We start from the raw sequence: 5964 nt of genomic DNA on the forward strand, positions 1-5964 counted from the left end.
TGAGGTTAATTTGGTAAAGAGGTTAATTGGGTAAATAGACTAAAAGGTATGAATGTTTCTCACTGGAAAAATTTGAAGAAACAATTCAAAATAGTAATCAAAAATACATTCCACTGAATAACAAGAACTGGGGCTCACTCAGGAAGCTAAGGATAATATTTAGATTAAATTATGAGGATACAATGTCACAAAAACAGTAGCAAATCTGAGGATTGTGGTGTCTTAGAAACCAGCAAAGGGCCACCAAAATGTAAAAAAAGGGAAAAAAATAGAATGAGAGTAAACTAGCCAGAAATATGAAAACAGATGGGTTGGGAGTCTGGAACTCACTACCCAAAAGAATGGTTGAGTCAGAAACTCTTGTACCATTTAAGAAGTATTTAGATATTCACTTGCATTGTCATAGCTTCTGGGGCTATGGGTCAAGCGCTACAAAATGGGATTAGTGTAATCAGATCTTTGCTGACCAGCTCAGACACAATGGGCCGCATGGCCTCCTTCTGTGCTGTAGAAATCCATAAGTCTATGAGATTGTAAGAATTTTTATAAGCATATAAAAAGGAAGAGAGTAGCTAAAGTAAATGTTGGTCCCTTAGAAGCAGAGACAGAAGTAATTATTTTGGGGAATAAGGAAATGGCAGAGGCACTGAACAAGTATTTTGTGTCTGTCTTCAAGAAGAAGGCACAAGATTCATGCCAGAAATAGACAGTAACCTAGGGGCTAAAAAGAGTGAGGAAATTAATATTAGCAGAGAAGAAGTATTTGAGAAATTTAAGGGACTAAAATCTGACAAATTCCTGTGATCTGATGCCTGCACCCTAGTGTTCTAAAAGAGATAGTTGCAGAGATAGTGGATGTGCTGGCTATGCTTTTCCAAAATTCCTTAGATTCGGGAACAGTCCCATTAGATTGGAAGTTGGCAAATGTTACACCGCTTTTCAAGAAAGGAGGGAGAGAGAAAACAATGAGCCATAGGCCAGTTAGCCTAACATCAGTTGTTGGGAAAATGCTGAAACTTATTATTAAGGAAATCTAAACAATGCACTTAGTAAAGCATAGCATGATTAGAATAAGCCAACATGGCTTTACAAAAGGGAAATCCTTTTTGACAAATTTATTAGAGTTTCTTTAGGATATAACATATTGAGTAGATAAAGGGGAACCAGTAGATGTACTATATTGGATTTCCAAAAGGCATTTGATAAGGTGCCATACAAAAGATTAATAGGCAAGGTAAGGGCTCATGGAGTTGGGGGTAATATTTTAGCATGGATAGAGGATGGGTTAATGATAGAAAACAGAGAGTGGGCATAAATGAGGCATTTTGAAATTGGCAACATTGAATAGTGGCTTGCCACAAGGATTAGTACTGGGACCTCAGCTATTTACAATCTATATTAATGACTTAGATGAAAAGACAGAGAGTAATGTATCAATGTTTGCTGGTGATACCAAGCTAGGTGGGAAGGTAAGCTGTGGGAAGGATGCAGAGAGGCTGCAAAGAGGGTGGAATTGTTCCAGGTTTGTACAAAGTGCAGTAGTGGGTGGGAAAAAAGTCATCTTACCTGCCAACCACAAAGGCAGCTTTTTGTGCTGTATTGTCCCATTCCCACCTCATTAATTATGCAGCCACAGGAAACATGCTGCCTCACTGTTGGGTGGCATCCAATTTGCCTGCCACGCCATTACCTCGCCCTGCACCAGTACAGCTCTCATCCTGCAGCCTCTTCCCTTGCCTGAGACCACTTTTACCCCTTTCCCAAGCAAGCCCTAGCCCTGCAGCCATTGAAAACCCACCCCTGCCTCAAGGCTGATCTAGTAGGTAGAGACCTGCCTATGAACCCCCCTAAAAGTGATGTGGTGTTGCCTGTGAAGCCTGGCGCTGATGACCAGGAGTGCTGCCCGAAGCAAGGTAGACAAAGAAACTTCAAAGTCCCAAGCGAAGTGCAGCTCGCCAGGTGCACGTCGCTTACGTACAGTTGTGAAACACACTGGCATGATTGCATGCCCGGATGGTCCAGCGTGGAGGGGATGATTCCGGTGAGCGAAGCTTAAGAGATGCTAAAGTAGTGAAATTAGGTTCCAGGCGTGCGTGGCAGGAAACATGGCCTGCCACTGACGAGCGGAACGGATGATCACAAATTGGTTTCACCACGATGTGAAACCGATTTTTGGCCATCTCGCCATATTGTCCGCTCATGTCCACCATGACACCTGACGCCAACAGGGGCAGAAAATTCCAGCCATAGGCAGGTTAAGTAAATGGGCAACAAGATGGCAGATGTGGTACCATGTGGGGAAGCGTGAAGTTATTCACTTTGGTCATAAGAATAATAAAGCAGAATTTTTTTTAGAAGGTGTGAAACGTATGTGTTGATGTTCAAAAAAGACACTTGGGTGTGTTTGTACAAGGAAGGTAGAAAGTTAGCATATAGATGCAGCAAGCAATCAGGAAGGCAAATGTTATGTTGGCCTTTATTGCAGGAGGATTGGAGTATAGGAATAGAGAAGTCTTGCTACAGTTGCACAGGTATTTGATGAGACTACAACTGGAATACTGTGTGCAGCTTTAGTCTCCACATTTAAAAAAGATACACTTGTAATGGAAGTGGTACAGTGAAGGTTCACTAAATTGGTCTCTACTTCTTTGGCCTCTTGATCATCTGACCTAACATCTCTTGATGTGGCTTGGTGTCATTTTGATTTATAATCCTCTTGTGAATCACCATGAGATGATTTATTATGTTAAAGAAGCTATATAAATATGAGCTGTTGTTTCTGCTGCCACTGTCCTTTGAATCCCATGGACTATAATTTTGCTAACAAGTCTATAATTGGATATTTTGTCAAATGCCTTTTGAAAGCCTGAATACACAACACTAAATACCCTACCCTCATCCACCTTCTCTGTCCCTTCAGGAACAAACTCGAACAAGTTGGTCAAGCACAATTTGCATTTAACAAATCCATGCTGATTTTCATTAATTAGCCCAGACATTTCCAAACACCAACTAATTTTGTCCCAGATTATTGTCTCTACAACTTTCCCCACCACCAATGTTGAGTTGAGTGTCCTGCAGTTACCAGGTTTATCTTTCTTCACTTTTTAAACAGGGGTGTAATATTAGCAATCTTCCAGTTCTTTAGTACCATCCCCAAATCCAATGAAAATTGCTGTTAGAGCCTTCCCAATTTCCATCCTTACTTCCCTCAGTAAAGCAGAATGCATCCAGCCACACTGAATGATTTTTCTGTTTTGACTTCTGCCAACTTATATGTTCCTCCTCTTTATCTGTTTTAATCCTAGCGAATATTGCTACTGCCTCTCCCTTAACATTGGCAGCATCCTTGTCTCTAATGATGACAGGTACAATGTGTTCCTTTAGTACCTCAGCCACGTCCTTTGCCTCCCCAAGAAGATCTATTTTTGGTTCATTAACCTTAACTAGTAGCATAAAGAGAGAGTACAGTTTAATTTTCAAATTATGATGAGTGTCAGGTTAGTGTTTGCCTAGAAAACATAGTGAGGATGTCATTACCCCTTACAGTCTTAGATTCCAATATTTATACGTACCATGGGCTGAATTTTGTGTTCCCAACAGTGACGAATGCAATGCTGCCGCAATTTGCAGAGTGCACATATGAACATTCTCTAAAAATTGGAAGTTTTGATACATGAGAATGCAGCCTGGAGAAGCCTCTGCTCATCTGCTTTGCAAAATGGCAGGGACACATAGTTCATCAATTTGGGCTAATTGCCCATGACTACCACTGATTTTTACATAGTTTTGTTGAGAATTACTATCATGAGGCACAACAGGCTCCTCGGGAGGGTTAATAAAGTGCAGGCATTCACCCAACAGCAGCAAATAGGAACTTTCAAAACTAAGCGCAGACTTTTTAAATGTTGAATTTTATTGTTAATTATATGTAAACTTTTAGCATGACTTCTCAAACTTCTTGAATTGATTAGCTGACCTTGTTTTTTTTTAAATTATTTTATGGGATGTGGGCGTTGCTGGCTGGGCCAGCATTTATTGCCCATCCCAAATTGCCCTTGAGAAGGTGGTGGTGAGCTGCCTTCTTGAACCTCTGCAGTTCCTGTGGTGTAGGTACACCCACAATGCTGTTGGGGAGGGAGTTCCAGGGTTTTGATCCAGTGACAGTGAAGGAACGGTGATATATTTCCAAGTCAGGATGGTGAGTGACTTGGAGGGGATCTTCCAGGTGGTTGTGTTCCCATCTATCTGCTGCCATTGTCCTTCTAGACGGTAGAGGTCACAGATTTGGAAGGTGCTGTTGAAGGATCCTTGATGAGTTTAACAGGATTGAAATGGCTTTTAAAAGATTTTTAAATGTAGATGAATTTTCAGTGGCATTTATCTGACTTTTATTGATGTTTCAATTTAAAAGACTTGATCAGATCAGTTGGCACTTTATAGTACACTGTCCTGTTGGAGTGATGAGGATTGGGGTGGTGTGTTGTGCATTGCAGAATTTTACCCTACAAGAAAGACTGACCCTCCACCCCGCACACGGGATAGCACCTGCAATAGATTAGATGGAGGGACCCCCAACATGGATGTTGATGCAGACCTACATCTTGGAGCATGTGAGGAAACCCCGGCTGCAGCAACCAGGGCAGCTGGTGAAATCATTTGGACATGGAGAGAAATTGGACAAAGGAAAAGTGTAGGGGGAAAGTGAAACAAGTGACATTTTATTTCAGCAGGACATACTCAATTGCAAGAAATTTGAGACAGTTGTTGCTGAACAATGTAAACTTCAGGAGTTGGATTTTTACGTGCCAAATTGGGTCATCATGGAGGTAGGTGACCAAAAAACATGGCGCCCTCAATGGCCTGGCCTGTCAGTCTGCAGCCTTCATCTTGATACTACCGACCTTTGCAAGGGCAGGAATGTGTAGCCACTTGCATCATTAATTGGACACCTTTATGTAATTAAGGTGCTCGTTAAGAGACTGCCTTCTAACATTCGGGGATTTTCACGGTGAGGTGGGGGGGGGAATGCCTTAAATTAATGAGTAAGGAAAATAACGGTCCGGGGTGACGCCCGGGTCCTCACCGCCTCATGCAAGAGGAATTTTTGAGTGGGTAAAGGTCGCCCTGCAGGTGACCCGCCTACTTTGTGGGATGCCGCAGCGCAGTGATCTGCCCGGCCCCGTCCACCAAAATAAAGATTTTCATGGAGGTGAGCAGCCATTGGGAATTATGTAAAGCTGAATAACTCTAGCCTGTTGGGAACAGAGCTGGTAGCATTGAAAAAGTTTTAGGTGATTTTTATAAGTTCTAACAACAATCCTATGGCACAGCAATTAAATTTTAGGAACATTAACATTCCCCCACCCTACCCTGAGTTCCAGCTCTTCGTCTGGCCAATTTGAAGATTCTTTCCTCTTTAAAAATCATTCACAGATGACAGCCACAACAAATGGTTGCTGCTATGAAGCTATTAATGTATATAATATTATTGGAAAATATTTTTCTTTTAAAATAGAGGTTTAGTCTGTGGGTGTGTCTTAATTGGATTAAAGCCAGCTAGTCTAGGTGCTTTGATGTATACTAGTTTTGAGATGTAAGAGAGGTAGAGTGCATTTGCATTTTTTGAATAAAGCATTCAAGGTGTAGGGTGAAGTCTGGCACCTAGCAAGCAGAGGCCAAGCAATATGTTTATATAACTAATAAAATTGGTGCTATGAAAGGGGTTTTATTGTTAGAAGATGCTGGTGATACAATGAGAATTTACATTCAATGAGATATGTTAGGTATATCAGAGGGCAGTTTTGTGTGTGCAGGGCAGAGGCAATGTAAGATCAATGTAGCTGTAAGCTTACAACTGTCTTCACAGGAATTAAAGTGAGAGGAACCACATTTTGAATTCGTAAGATGAAAATACTTTGCCTGGTGTTTGGTTAAGTCTATGGGTTGCTGTTGCCTTAATGG

General features: G+C 41.4%; 1 non-coding gene across 1 annotated transcript; it reads left to right on the plus strand.

Annotated features, from left to right (window-relative positions):
* The first annotated feature begins 5028 nt into the window (after positions 1-5028).
* Positions 5029-5179, plus strand: LOC121280644. The gene has a single exon (XR_005943674.1). It is a non-coding gene; the product is annotated as a U12 minor spliceosomal RNA (small nuclear RNA).
* Positions 5180-5964: the final 785 nt, after the last annotated feature.

Source organism: Carcharodon carcharias, chromosome 7, assembly GCF_017639515.1.
Source record: "Carcharodon carcharias isolate sCarCar2 chromosome 7, sCarCar2.pri, whole genome shotgun sequence".
In the NCBI taxonomy this organism is placed as follows: domain Eukaryota; kingdom Metazoa; phylum Chordata; class Chondrichthyes; order Lamniformes; family Lamnidae; genus Carcharodon; species Carcharodon carcharias.